At 41.1% G+C, this 16,362-nt stretch overlaps 1 protein-coding gene across 1 annotated transcript in view; it reads left to right on the top strand.

The window, feature by feature from the left end:
- The window catches only part of CADPS2 (calcium dependent secretion activator 2), a 5,163,308-nt gene that overhangs the window by 4,322,596 nt on the left and 824,350 nt on the right, over positions 1-16,362 (top strand). The gene's annotated exons all lie outside the window — the stretch shown is intronic.

The raw sequence follows: 16,362 nt of genomic DNA, 5'->3' as shown, positions 1-16,362 counted from the left end.
GATGAAGCTACCTGTGCTGCCACAACAGTGCAGACCACAAACCTTAATGTAAAACAACTGGTCTGAAGCCCAAGTGCCTTAACCAAAGGCTCAGAATAACAGTTACAATGTAATCAGTCTACTAGAAGCAGTAATAAATGCAGCAGAATAAATGCAATTAAGTGCTTTTAAGAACAGGCAGCAAAAGCAAAATAAAGTAATAAAGTATGAAGAAACACAAATACAGTAAAAGGAGATGGATAAAGTGCAATTTTTTTATATAACAATAGAAAACGAGCAAACAGATTTAAACAAATTACCCAGTTAACAAGTAAAAAAGCTCAAAACCGAGCCCTGTTCCAGCAGTCTTCAATCAGACAATGTGACTAAGTTTACCATGAGTACTGCTCTCAGTTCAGGTCATTCTTGTTAAGGTCCTCTCTAAATGGGCGGACAAAGTCTTCTTTCTAGCAGCATACCTTTAAAGTGAAATCTCCAACGTTCTTCTTAAATTACATGGACTTTCTTTTGTTTGAGGATGCACTCATAATCTAAGAAGCCATCATGGTTGTGAGCTCCAATATACCCCCTAAAGAATAGCAATATTTTGCAAAGATTAATATTTGGAGCTACTTCAGTTCATCTGTTGAGATTGTTCAACATGTAATGAAGAAACCAAAAATGCTAGGAATTTTAGAAATTATATCATAACTGGGAACATCAGAGGGAATAAGGAAAAGGAATTAGACAATGAGTGAGACAAGTTAGAGCTTTGCCTTGTAAAGTACGGAGTCGGGATCATCCCAGAATTCAGGACAGTTATAGGCCCTACTATGCTTAATGAAAAAAGAAAAATGCTTTCCTTTTTCATAACATTAGAAATAATAAAAGGTACTTGATATCCTCAATAATACCTTACGAGGTTGTCATGTCTTACTTTGATTCACTTTTTAATAATGTAGTTGTTAGTATTAATGTAGATTATATGCTATGATTGGAGATTTGCAGCAGTGCTCTCAACAAATGAAAGCACAGTGCTTATGAAATTATTATTATGTTTATTATTTTTGAACTACATATTCCTGTCTAAAGAAGAAATCGTGCTCTGCCATTATTACTACCGAGCATGCAAACTGCTCCCAGTGGAAAGAGTTCACTTCCTGGCCCCCAGTTTTGTTGCCAGCATCAGGAACAAGTTCTTGGTCACCTGTTTTAAGGCACATAAACCTTACAGATGTTAATTTAGTATGTTGCATGTGACGAGGTGCTTGGAGAGAGTCTTGAATTCTATGAATTCTGTGGAGATTATCATGAACATTAATGTAAGCTCCGTACTTTCATTCCTTGCACTGTTGACGTGTGTCAAGGTTGACAAAACATAAAAGAGGAGAGTGATCAGCTGATACAAAGCTTACCTGTAAGGTAAGGAAATGTCTAGGGGCAGAAAGTGTGGAGATCAGATGGAACTGAAAAAATGTCTGTGGTATATTGAGGGGTATGTTTGTTTGTCACAAGACTGGAAATAAAAAAATGTCTCTGCACCAGCCAGAGACTTGGGCACTCAGTCATTCAATCGACTGACAACTCTGCTGTACATACGCAAATCTAGCAATGACTGTGTTGCTGAGATACTGCTTATTTCATTGACCGTTACATCTGTAGTGTGTACAGAAACATGGGCACTGTCGTGGCTGATGCATATTGCCAAAGGAGAATCATGCATACATCAGCAAGACATCTGTGCAAACAATAGAATGAGTGACACATGACAGATATGACCTCTCATTCAATCGATCACACAGAACACAGAAGAAGGAAGTTTACTGCTAGGGAATTTCACTCAAAGGACTTTGAGAATTCCTAGGGATATCTGTGAGAGTAAGGGGATCATTTATAGCATCATTTTACATGGTTTTGGTTTGGAGGACTCTTGTTTCCTGATGTGAATCCGTGATGCAGTAGTATTTAGTCCTAATTCGTAATACTAATGCAGTAAGCGGTTATGGGACTCATAGTCAGCATTAATTGCAGTCTACACACTATCCATAAGCATTGATCAGAGAAATTCAGATTTGTCAGTTGTACCTCTATCCCTTTCCAGCTATGTTAGGGGTGAACTACAGCACATAGCACAAATTACGAACCACATCAAAATGTGGGATCAGTGAGAACACATTTCATTTTTTTCCCAAGCCTTAGGTTAACAATTGTAGGACTCAGCATTGTTATAATAGGTTCATAGGTTCATAGATTAGAACTAGGCTAACTGCCCTTTTATGCCTTTGTAAAAACGAATACTGTTCCTCAATTGTGTCTTGACCTAGAGGTTCTTGGCCTTTAGTTAACAGTAGCAGTATTTTGTGTTCCCACATTCTGTCATTACGCCAAACTCTTTTCCAAGAATATAAATTTGGATGTAAATGCCTTATGGCTCATACAATTACTTCAAGATGCCTCTATGTTTATTTAATTGTTTTTGCTTTCTTGTGGGAAACTATTTTGGCAGGACATTCTATGCCCGGTAAAGAGCCAAAAAGTGTGTGTTTGTGTCTGCGTAATAAATTATCTGATAAGTTAATACCTACATTTAAACTGAAGGGAATACAGTGAGTAATGACCAACAATGCCAGACTATAGTATACAATAGTCTATAAACCCAAAAGGACATGGGCTGAGGTACATTCGAGTTTATTATATCTTGGGAATATCCCCAGTACTCTGATGTGCAATAACCTCATTTTATATATAAATATAGAGACTGTGGGGAAGCACAACCCACTGATGTCAGGGAATGCATGTGTATGTAGCTCCCTGCAAAACTGCTACAACTTTATACAGGAGTTTTAGAATTTGCTGCCATTTGTTGTAATTATGCCTTTATTACACCGCCTTCTGAACAGCATTACAATTGTCAATCTTGACCACTACTAGAAATTAGCAGCACATCACAAGAGATCTAAAAACAACAGGGCCCATGATGAGTGATCTGGTCTTAGAATAAGTTGGAAGTCAAATTTTGATCTTTGTTTTTGTGACTTATGAATGTATATGAACTGTGGTTACAGTGTTACAGTGTATGACAGTAAAGTGTGTGTATGTATGTGTGTGTGTGTGTGTCTGTGTGTGTGTGTGTGTGTGTGTATATATATATATTTAACTCAACAAATTAATGCATTTATCATCCTAGGCGAAGGGAAGTCATAAAACTCACAGAGAAGGTTGATATTTTGTGAATGCTTCCAAAATATTCTGAAATGAGAGTAATTAGAAAACAATACCTCTTTGCAATTGATAATTTTACCTTACACAACTTGAAAGTATTTACAATTCCTGAATTATCAAATATTCCTTCTGTTTTTTTTTTTTTTTATTTTTATTGTTACTTTGTTTATTTTCCTTGCTTCTTTGGGGGGGATCAACTGCTGGTAATGGAATTCAAATAAATTCAAATAAATTTTCAGTGGTAAAATCATAAAACACTTAGAAATAAATGTGCTACAGTAATTACCCAGGTTCTACTTTTTTCCATATATTACTTGATTAAAGAGAGTATTATCTATTTTTTTCCAGATTAAAATGAAGCGAGGGTTCTTGTGGTTTTGTGTAGTGTTTATGTATGCTTTTTGTGTGATGAACCTGTTTACCAAGTTTTGTTATTTTGCTGTTATACTGTTATTGCTGTGTTCTTTAATCCTTGTGGTCCTGTATTCAGCAATACATTCGGAGCATCTTCTTTCAGTGTTTGAGAGGGAGAAAGGGTAATGTTGCTTTTGCCAAGCTGTGTGTTTGGAAGCAATTGGTCTTTTAGGAAATTGTCATTTGGGACAGAATTGACTAGACATAAAGAGCTCTGTGAATACTTGGCATGTTGGGATAAACAAAGGGAACTAGAGGAAAGAGAAGTGTAAAGCTAATTAGTCAAAGAGAGAGCTATGTTACAGAATAATTACTGTTTTTCTTCACCTCCACAACATTTTATTTAATTAATTTATATTGTCTTACAGTGATATTTGTTTTTCAAAGTAGTTCTAAAAGTAATAACATTAACAGCAGTGCATTTACTTCAGTATCGTTCATAGTATTAAAAATTAATGGATTAAGGATTTTTTTCCAGTTGCACTGTTATGTTTTTCTTATTATTAGCCATGTAGTATATAATCTGTTTTGTTTCTTCACTCTGATACTTGATTAGAGTTTAGGGTGAAGCTTACAGAACCATAATGAACATCTGTATTTGTGGCTGTTTTTTTTTTTTTTTTTTTTTTTTTTTTAATTAGACAGCAGTTTAGAAGTTAACGGGACCAGCTAGTTAACTCTGCAGTGTTAAAGAATATGTAACTGGCACTGTACAAATGGAAGGATATGCTAAAATTAGAAACCTCAGAAGATGATTTGTAAGATCTTTAGTGAACTTTGTCTGCCTCAATGTGTGTGACTTCTGTTTTAAATGCATTGCATTTTGATATCTTCAAATTCTGGAACTCACAGTCTAATTTTCAGTATAACAAAATTGCTACGTTATTTGTATAATAAGCCCATTTGATGGAGGAAAACATTATGGAGCAGATAGTGGCAACATAGAATGGTGTATTTAATTATGGAGGTATAGAAGTTCATATGCAAGTTATTATTCTATAGTCTGGGTTAATGAGTTTGCTCTTCTCGACTCATAATCTAATACTAAAATTATATCAGTGCATGTAGTTGTAGTAATGTGTTTCATTCTTAGTGAGACAGAGGAAAAAGGACTCATCTTAAAGTCAGTCTCTCTCTCTCTACATCACTTTGAATATTTGATGACTCACCTGTTTAACCCACCTCCCAGTGTGTGATAATGTCACTATGAATATTCGGTGCTGCACCTGTTTAACCCACATCCCAATCAATGATTTTGTCACTATGAATATTTAACGACTAACCTGTTTAACCCACCTCTTTGTCTATGATGATGTCACTGTGAATATTCAAAGACTCACCTGTTTAACCTACCTTTTATTCTATGATGTTGTCATTGTGAATGTTCAACAACTCACCTGTTTAGCTCTGCTGGGTCACCTGTTAATGAACCTCCCGGACTACAGTAAACTCTCAGTTAACTGAAACCCAAGCAGCAAGAAGAAAATGGAAGAAATACAGTATAGTGTGAACAATCTGTTTTTTCATGTATTGCACTTTCTGTATTCCCCCCGCAGAAAAATACCTTACATTTTTAGAGTTTTAAAAAGAAAGATGCAAATAAATTCCCTCTCTCCCCAACCTGAGAACAAGTCAAACCAAACAAGTCAAATCTCATATTCAGTTTGCATCAGATTGCACATTCTCTCTGATCTCACACACGCACACACACACACACACACACACACACACACACACACACACACACACACAGTCTCTTCAGCTTTCATGCATGCATTCACTCACTCTTTCTCTCTCCAATCTCTCATGCACACTCTCTTCAGCTTTCATACATTTCTCTGATCTCTCACACATTTTTGCTTCTACTTTCATACATGCATTCACTCACTGTTTCTCTCTCTGATCTTTCAGTCGCAGTCTCTTCAGCTTTCATACATCTCTCCAATTTCTCACTCACAGTCGCTTCTACAGTCACTCTCTCTCTCTCTTTAATTCATTCAATTCCAATCCACTCAGTGTGCCACTGAAAACCATTCCACATGCCACACTTTTTAGCGGAAATATAAGTTTAAAATAATATTACTCCAGCCAGGCTTTTAATTACTGTATTTCAATATTAAAATCAAATCAGTACAGTGTTTATGGTATGGTATAGTATAGGGTACAGTACTTGTCAGGTCTGTCTTAATAGTTACTCTCAAGCAACCAGAAACTACACTTATCTGGCATCTACCAATCCACGTGGGTGCCAGTTAACTGATAGTTTACTTTATGTTGTAGTTTGTCATCTCACATGACTGTTCAGAAGAGAATGGCAACATTTGCTGGAACTAGACTTAAAAATATTAAAAACGAGTGCATGTAATTCACATAAATATTGATGGAGTCTTTAAATGCATTCGTGGGGATGTGTTAAGACATGTTTGTCATGCTGCAGAAAGCTGTACTATATATCTGCATGTACCAAGGACTAGGCTGTTAATAAATTAACCATTGCAGTGGTTGTGTAGTGGACATCTCTGCCGTATTTCCTAAATCCAGTATGCATAGTTAGTCCTGTCATTACACTTTTACAGAAATATTGTACACGCATGTGCGTACATACACACACACACACACACACACACACACACACACACACCTCACCCATTGCTGTCACTGTATTAATTTATGTGTGAAGAACATATGCCTCCGCCTTGGTATTGTTTCACAAATGTGCTTAAATGCAACTAAAGACCATCTTCCCCTTTATGTATACATATTGCCTCCTACTGTCATTGTGGGGTCATTTTTAAATATAATGGATGATGTATTGCCTTCTTTCCATCTCCATTTGTCATTATTTGGGAGCAGAGTAATAAAAAGGTAATACCTTCCTCATACTTCGCATTTTGGCCAGAGAGTAACGTAAAACATGCTGCACTGTCCTCCCAACCTCAGTTGATATCCCTGGTAGCAATGTATGTAGATTTTCATGACAATCTTCCTCTATGTCATTTCCCTGGTGAATAAATACATTTTTCCTGTTCACCCCCTACTTCCCCTCTAATGCTGGCAGGTTGTGCTGATTTTTTAGGAATAGGTTCCCATTCCACTTTCCTCGTCCTTTCTCAACTTTCTGGTCATGATATTACATAGACCAGAAAATACTGTGTAGGACTGCCTGCTCACATTCTGTTTTATATTAGTCAAAATGAGAGGTTCATGCTGGTTATTCATCTAATTTGCATTTCATCATATGACCATGACGTATGTACTGCATAAACATAAACAGATCCAGTAGATCCCAGAGGGCTAGTATTGGGTAAGAGGGGGCTAGAGCATATCAACATCACCACAGGTATATCAGTCTACCTCCCACCCAGATTGTCAAGAATTCTGGATGAAGGAGGAGGATGGTGTTCCTTCTGCAGTAGAGGAGGTGGTATGCTGCAGTATATGTACTGAGGTATGAAGCTGGATCCAGATTAACGTACTCCTTACAGCCTTAAATCACAAGTGTGCAGAGCACTACATTGTTGTCAACACTCCTACGTGTTGTGCCTGCCTAACTGACTCATTGAGGCACAAAGTCCATTTCATTGGTTTGTGTTGTTTATAACCACTTCAGTGGGGCACATAAGGAGGAAAGGGACACTACAGTACATAAGTCAGAAACCTCTGAAAAGTGTTGGTACAGTGCCTGCACATTTATGCATGACTGTCAAAACAATGGTACTGGAATAATTCAATGGTGTATTTTAGAGCTGTCTTAACACCTTTGAGGGAGGTAGCTGCCTTGATGGTTTTAGGATTGTGTTCCAATGTTCTAGTGCAATTGGAGTGAAAAATCTTTACGCAGGAGCTGGAGGTCTGAAAATTCGTTTTTTGTTAACGTTTCTGAGGAAGTAAGACTGAGTCCTGTAAAATAAGAGATTTATGAGGGTGGGCAGTAGTTAACATTTAATAATTAAAAAAATAAGTATCTTTAGTTGTTAAATAGGCTGTTTGGTGAACAGGGAGCTAATCTGGTTATTTTTTTTAATTTAGACAGTGATGTTCCCAACATGGGCTATGATGTATAAAACACAGAATTTTTTTTTTCTTTTTTGGAGTAGTGATATATTTATTGTAACATGTAGTCTAATAAGGGGGAAAACTTATTCCAGTTTATGGAGTAGTGCACCGATGGCTATAGCTTGTCTGCCTTTGATTGTCAAGATATCAGAAAATCGTATATGCCACTTTGAGCTGAGATGGTACCTTGTTAATCTGGGTTTGAATGTGCAGGGTGAATGAAAGTATTCGATTTTGTAGCTGTCTTAGATATTCTTGATTTGTCACAAAAAAGTAATGGAATGTTATGGCGGTCAAGGATCTGGAGAGGTTGGGTATTAGCTAATCATTTATTTCTACCAAAAAACATAACTGAGTATTTGTTGTTTTTGTTGGTTTGCATCCAATTCTGCTGTAGCATGAAGTCATTTTGTAAGAGTTAGTTGATTTTTTTGTGTGAACATTGGATGTCTTAGCAATGACTATGAATTGTAATTAAACGTCATGAGTTTAAATATCTGGTTTACTTAACTGTTTAATTATAGCTCCTAGTTTGTTATTGCTCCCCTTCTATGGTTCCAAAGGATGATGAAAATACTCAGGCATTCCTTGAAAATACTCCTACAAGGAATGGATACTTAATTCTTGATGACTTTAACTATCCTTCTGTAGATTAAAGAGCCTAAACTTCTAACATAGGGTACATGCAACATTTCTCCCTGGATCAAATTGTCCATAATCCCTCTATGGGTGGAAATATTTTGGGCCTAGTTCCCATAAGCTCAACTCCAGCATGTTCTGTGCCCCACCTTCATCCATTGTTAGTCCAGGTGGACCACCAACCACTTAACTTTTCCCTCAGAACATCCAACCCTCAAATAACCAACACCATTCTCTTTACAGACTTCAGAAAGACAAATGTTCACCAATTATATAACAAAATTTGTTCATCCAGGTAAACTCCACAATGGACCAAGAATATACAGCCACCTATGTCGGGGGTCAATATGCTATAGATATATGTATATGTTTGTGTGGGACTGTGTAAGTCTGTCTATGGATAGATAGATCTATATCAAAAAAAAAAAATATATATATATATATATATATATATATATATATATATATATATATATATATATATATATATATATATATATATATATATGTGGCTGTAGATATATTATTTGTGACTGGACAATCAAAAAGTCGATTTCTGTTTGGCCAACAATATTTGATAGAAAGAAACAGATGGTCAACATGTGCAAAAGTTCAACAATTCCTGGGTGAGAGAATATTGTCCAGTCTCATAGTTTGTACATGTAATTATCAGGAAATGGGGATGCACGGGGGGTGGCCCACTTCCATTTCATTGTTTTTACATCAATGTTGTAGATATATCTGCTTTGTGATTGTTCATTCACAAACAACTTAAAGGACAAATAAAGTCATTCGAAGTCAAATTTGAGGTAAATCTGGCCTTCCAGTCCAAGGACAACTACAAGGGATTCTTTACCTATTTCTGCAACCTCACAAGCAGTACTCAACTGTGTGCAGAGCTCATTGTTAATAGAGCCACCTGTACTGTGCCCGAAGATATAGAAAACCTACTGGCAGGCAAATTCAGCTTTAACTTTACCCATCTCTCCCCCTCAAACTCCACTCAGGAGTTACCATCAAATATAACCACCCTCCCCCCATTATCACTAGGGAACTGGTCCTCAGTGCTCTCTTTAAGGCCAAAAACACTGCATCGGTGGGTGCAGAAAGTATCCCAGGATGCCTTCTAAATGGCATGAAGCATGGCCCTATCAGGCCCTCTGGAACTGCAATTTAACTGTTGCCTCCAAACAGGCGTCATGCCTCACAAATGGAAAACAGCAATAGTCACCCTTCTTTGCACAAAGAAAGATCAAGCACAAACCCATAAGTCTCAATGATCTTTTATGCAAAGCCATGGAAAGAATTATCATGGAAAATGAAAACTCAGTTTGGTTTCATCAAAAGCAGGTCATGGCTACTCAACCTGGTGGACTTCTTTGAGAAGGTCACCAAAAAAATGGATGATGACGGAATGGTTCATACTACCTGCCTTGTCCTGGCCAAGGCTTTGACACAATAACTCACTCATGCATTGTTGATAAGGCTTCCTACTTAACCTCTTGAGTTTATGTTGCACAGTTAATAGCAAGCTGGCTCACAGACAGGACAAAACAAGTTAGAATCGGGGAGTCCCCATCTAGAAAGAGGTCAGTCACAAGTGGTATCCTACAGGTATTAGCCCTGGGACCACTCCAATTTGGCACTGAAGTTAATGCCAGTGCCAGAGGCCATTGGCTAACCTGATTTGCAGATAGTTTCAAATTAGGAGCAGTCATAGAATACTCCACTAAAACGTATGTTTTCCAGGAGAGGTTGAAACAGGAAAATAACTTGTATCAAAGCCATGGACTAAAACTGCCAAGAAATGCATAATAGTATCCTTTGGGAAGTCATCTACCCCTCATAGTTATCATATTAATACATGCCACTAAGAGTCAACCCAGTAGTCAGGGACTTGGGGACACACGTAGATGGTAATCTTACCTTTGATCATCACATGTCTGCAGTAGTGAGGAAATCATTCTATGTTGTGCAATGTATAAACAAAGGTATGGCATATTTGTTCAAGGAGGTCATTGTTCAGCAATATTCAGCATGCATCAGACCTATCACTGAGTACAATCCCCCTTTGGTATGTATCTAACCAGGCACTTCCAACAACTGGAACAACACAGAGGTTCCTAGGTAAAAGAATACAGGGCGTAAGTAACATCTCCAATGCAGACTGCCTCAAAGCTCTATCCCTGTATTCTGCTTTTTATAGGCTGTTAAGGGGAGATCTATGCCTGGCATAGAAGGCATTTTCGAACCATAGCCTGATGGACCTCCTGCATATCCACACAATAAATAGTGGCAGAATAAAGAAGTTATGTACTCACCATAATGTTCCATCTGAGTAGGTAACTTAATTTGTCAGCAACCTGTGGGTATCGGATACATCCTGGATCCGAGCCAGCAGCTCACCAAGCTAGAGATCTGAGCTCCAAGCTCTTCCCCCTTACCCATAATACCCTGCTACCTCCCTCCAATCCTCAGATTGAGTTTGCCCAATTATCAAACAACATCCAGACAAACAATACCTGAATATCCTAACCTGATGCATAACAGAACTAAAACATTCTATCATTCAAGTAACGAAAAAACAGGTTAGGGGGAAGGGGGGGGTCGGTTGCTGACAAATGAAGTTACCTACTCAGATGGAATGTTATGGTGAGTACATAACTTCTTTATCTGAAGTAGTTAACTTCATTTGATCAGCAACCTGTGGGACAGAGTCCCCAGCTACCAAAAAACTTGGGAGGTCCTCAAGAAAGAATATTCTGGAGCACTGCAGAGCCAAAGGCTGCCCTCCCTCTGGATATCAGATCTAGTTTATAATGGGAAATGAAGGTATAAGAAGAAGCCCAAGTGGCCGCAGAACAGATGTCATCCAAGGGAACTCTTGACCAAAACGTGGCAGAGGTAGCCATAGAACGGGTAGAGTGAGCATGAACCCCCAAGGGCTCCGGCCGACCAGAAATTTTGTACGTAAGCAAGATGCAGTGGGATATCCATCTAGCTAGAGTCACCTTCGTAACTGGTTTACCCAAGGATGGCTTAGCAAACGAAATGAAAAGCTGCTCCGACTTGCGTGAGGCAGCCATCCTGTGCAAGTAAAAGCGCAATTGTCTATGCACATCTAACGAATGCAGTCTGTACTCCCCTTTGCTCTGATAGTTAGGGAAGAAAACAGGCAAATTAATGGATTGGTTGATATTAGCCTCGGAAGCCACTTTAGGTAAGAAGGAAGGATTAGTCCTGAGAGATACCCTGTCCTTATGGAAGACCAGATACAGGGGTTTAGTACAAAGGGCCTGAAGTTCTAGCTGAGGTAATAGCAATTAAGAAGGCAGTTTTCCAAGATAAGAACTTTAAGTCAACAGAAGCTGCAGGCTCAAAAGGTGGACCAGTTAGAGCCTGAAGAACTAAGGTTAGGTCCCATGGAGGAACTGCATTCTTGACAGGAGGTCTTAAAAGAAAGGTGCCCTTTAAGAAAGTCTTACAGATCTTAGTGGAAGCCAAGGGCCCAAGATTGTCCCCGATGTGGAAGTGGGAAATGGCCGCCATCTGAACCTTCACAGTAGAAGAACTGGCCCATTGATGGAAAATGTGAGATAGAAATTCAAGTACTGCTGGGAAGGGAGCTGGAAAAGGGTCCAAATCCCTATGTTGGGCCCAGATGGAAAAACATTTCCATTTACTGTTGTAGACCTTCCTGGTAGAAGGCTTATGTGCCGCCACCAGGATGGATTTAACAGGAGACAAGATACCGGGAGTCCTAGCCACTAACTGAACTGGATCAACCAAGCCCTGAGCTTGAGGTAATCCAGATTCAGAGTTTCCAGTCCCGAAGGATGAGAAATCAGATCCGGAATGGGATCTAAGATCCAAGGAGGAGCTATAAGATGAGACAGTAGATATGGGAACCATGTTTGACAAGGCCAGAATGAGGCTATGAGGATCAGCTTGCTCCCCAACCGACGAGCTTTCGGCAGGAATTTTATCATTAACGGGAGAGGAGGATAAGCATAAAGAAGACTGGATGGCCAAGCATGAACTGGAGCATCTCTGGGGCTCTTCCCCAGCGGGTGAATTAGAGCTAAAAACTCGCTGCACTTTGCGTTCGAAGGCAATGCGAAGAGATCGCAGCAAGGTTGACCCCATCTGAGAAAGATCTGTTTTGCTACTAAGGGGTTCAGAGACCACTCGTAAGGTGAGAGGATAGTTCGACTCAGCTTGTCCGCTAGAATGTCAGACCGACCCGGAATGTGTGTTGCTAGCAGAAAATGGTTGGGGGATATTGCCCACTCCCAGACTCTCATGGCCTCTCGACAAAGAGGGTAAGACCTGGTCCCCCCCATTTGTTGATGTACTGGACCACCAACATGTTGTCTGTCTGAATTGCAATAGTCCCTGGAGGAAGAAGGGCATGGAGAGCCTGCAATGCTAGAAGCACTGCCCTCATCTCCAGAACATTGATATGCAGAATGGTGTCTATTGGGAGTCCACATGCCTTGGACAGTTCTGCCCATGCAATGCCCCCCCACCCCAGGCGAGAAGCATCTGTGGACACCGTGGCTTGGGGTTGAGGCATCAAAAATGGTCATCCTTCCCGAAGCTCTCGGGAATGGAGCCACCAAAGTAGCGAGTCCCTGAAAACTCTGCTGAGGGGAATCGGGGAGTCCAGCGGATGTCGAAGGATGGACCACTGGACCTGTAAGGTCCATTGAAGAACCCTCATGTTCAAGCGGGCTACTGGTGAAAGGTTGATAGCAGCTGCCATGGACCCTAGGGCTCTCAGGACTAATTCCGCTGGTGGGGCCGGAGATTGTAGAAATGCTAATACGTGGAGAGTTAAGGTGCGGAGCCTGTCTGCTGTCAAAAAGGCCTTGGACTGAAGTGTGTCTATTGTGGCCTCTATGAAATCCAGGACCTGAACAGGGTGAAGGGATGATTTTTTGTAATTTATCATGATCCCCAACTGACGGGCCAAAAGTAGGAAGCAATCCCTGGCTGAGCATAGTAGATGCCTGGTTTGGACGGTGAGGGGCCAGTCATCCAGGTACGGAAAGACCTGTATTTCCTGAAGTCTCAAGTGGGCCGCTACAACTGCCATGACCTTGGTGAACACCCTGGGGGCTGTGGTGAGGCCAAAAGGGAGGACCCTGAACTGATAATGACTGGCCCCCAGTCGACAGCGGAGAAACCTCCTGGATCGCCTGTCCATGAGAATGTGGTAGTACGCATCCTTGAGGTCTATGGAGCACATCCAGTCGTTCTCCTGCAGGAGAGGGAGAATAGATTGAAGAGTGACCATCCGGAATTTCTCCTTGGCAATGAACAGGTTCAAAGTTGACAGGTCGAGAATTGGTCTTAAGTCCCCCCTTCTTTTTTGGCACCAAAAAGAACCTGGAGTAATTGCCCGACCCGGACTGTCTTGGGGGGATGCGCTGGATGGCTTTTTTTCCTTAGCAGCTCCTTTATTCCTGAAGCCACCACCTCCCCCTGACTGGGTGGAACATCGGGGAGGTGCCTCAACCAAGGGGGAAGATTTATGAAGGGGATAGAGTAACCTCTGGATATTATTCAGAGCACCCAGCGATCTGTAGTGATGGACTCCCAATCTGCTAGATGTTCTGAAAAATGCTCCCTGACTGCCTCCAGAGAGGAGCAGTCAGGCAACCCCTCAGGGTTGCTGTGCAGGTCGGTCAGAGAAAGGTTCCCTCGACCCGAAATTCTTTGGCTCCCCTCTGCCTCTGGGCTGGCGTCCACCTTGTCCTCCCCTGCCTCTGAAGGACGAAGGGTCTGGAGCAGGATGGGACTGCTGAGAATTCTGGAACCACATCTTCTTTTGTCCTCTCTGGTTCCTGGAAAAGGACCTTTGAGGAGCCGAGAAGCGGATTCCAATGGCAGACAGCATCTTCCCGTCTTTCTCGCTCTGGAGCAGCGTATCGCTGATGGTCTTGCCAAACAGCGTAGAACTGTCAAAGGGAGCATTCGTGAAGGATGCCTTGAAGGGTTCTGCAAAGTCGGAGCCAGGCATGATGCCATAAGGCGATACCTGCTCTGCTTGCTCTAGCCGCCCCCTCCGTGGCATGGGAGAAAAGCTGCATAGAAGTGTTGGATATCGATTTTAGAGTGGCCATGCGAGCTGAGAAAGTTCATGTGTCCTCGGCCACCATGGACCCAGAGTGGGGAGGGCAAGAACACTCCCATCTGCATCTAGACCTGAAGGAAGCGACGCACCATCCGGTCCATGTCTGCGTCGGAAAGACTCCTCATAGACCTAGAAGAGGTCGCCGAAGCTGGCAGGGAAGGCCGCCTGGACGACCTCGAAGGTGACTGGGACTCCTCCTCTGGCTCCGGAGAGAAATGTGGGGAATGGAGCCCAGGGGGGGAGGACCTGGGGACCTTCAAGGGGGAACAGAGCTGCTTAGCTGGTGGGGCCGAAGGGGCTCAGTTGGCCCACCGCTTGTGACTCTTACACCTTTCCTCTGTCTCTCTCTTTCTCCCTCTCTCTATGCCTCTTCTCTTTTTTAGCAGAGTCCCTCTCTCCCTGGGCTATAGTGGGAGGTTGAGTCCCGGCCAGGGTGGAGGAACTGATGGCTGAACAGCCACAGCCATGACTGGTGCCACTGAGGGAGAGGAGGAAGAAGTAGAATCCGCGGGTATGAGACCCACTAGGATTAACTTGCTCCTCCTGTCTCTCAGAGCCCGGGGGTTAAAGCCATCATAAATCTGGCAGCCTGATGTTAAATGTGCAACCCCCAGGCAAAGAACGCACTGAGTGTGGCCATCGGCTGGGGACAGCTTATGACCACACTCAGAGCATTTGGAAAAAATGACCTTAGGGACTTCGGCCATGACCAACACAAGCACACTCCCTAACACACAGATAAGGGGAAGGGGAATGCACTAAAATTAAACTAAACTCAGCTAACTAATTTAAACTAAATTAAACTACCCAAGGGATCTAAAACGCACACACACTTAAACTGCAATTTAAGGTGAAAAGATAGAGTAATTCCTACACTTTCTCTTACCTAATAGCCAAGAGCTCGTGACTTGTGCTTATAGAAGCCATGGCAAATGAGATCTGAGGACTGGTGGGAGGTAGCAGGGTATTATGGGTAAGGGAGGAGCTTGGAGCTCAGATCTCTAGCTTGGTAAGCTGTCGGCTCGGATCCAGGACGGATCCAATACCCACAGGTTGCTGATCAAATGAAGTTAACTACTTCAGATTACCCAGTTTAAAGACTTAAACCTTGTCTGTGATATAAATAGGGCCTGCAGGGGAGACGGGTATGTATACCAGAGACTATCCCTTTTCTGGAACAAACTCCCTATCCATGTGAAGAAGAGTTCCTCCCTAACTCAAGTCAAGTATAACTTGGAAAATTTGATGGGGAACAGGAAATTCATCCATGATTTGGCACCTATGTCTCTAATGGACACAGGCAGCCTGTAAATGGTTCATTTCCCCAGCCCCTGCTTACACTTTTTAAGAGTGCATGGCTAGGCCTAAAACGGCCTTAGTGGTGGTTAGCCTGGTATTTACCTATGAACCTGTGAATCTGTCTATCTGTAGAGAGAGATGGATAGATAGATGTAGGTCTACTGAAAAAGATTAAAAAACAATGATGTTGACACTCAAACTATCAACTACAAAATGTCAGTAACTCAAACTTCAGCACTCTACCAAGGATGCACTGAGCTATAACCTAGCTGCATGCAAAATCTAAATAAAAAAAAAGACAAAAAAAATGTTTTCTTCTTTTTTTTGCAGGGGGCAAGCCTTATGACTGCCAGACCCCCTGCAAATATATATATATATATATATATATATATATATATATATATATATATATATATATATACACACACACACACACAATTTCATGAATAGCAGAATATTGGGGAAAGGTCATATTCCACAACCATGAGTATTGTATGATCTTGTGTATCTGTCAACCAAATTTTGTCGACTAAATAGACATTGACCAATGTGCCATTTGACTAAATTCATGGTCTCAATTCAGTATTGGTCCAAGTGACACCCTACATTCTTTC

This window comes from Protopterus annectens, chromosome 11.part0 (assembly GCF_019279795.1).
Source record: "Protopterus annectens isolate FY-2018-M chromosome 11.part0, PAN1.0, whole genome shotgun sequence".
NCBI classification, from domain to species: domain Eukaryota; kingdom Metazoa; phylum Chordata; order Ceratodontiformes; family Protopteridae; genus Protopterus; species Protopterus annectens.
This window is presented reverse-complemented; position numbering and strand designations above follow the sequence as displayed.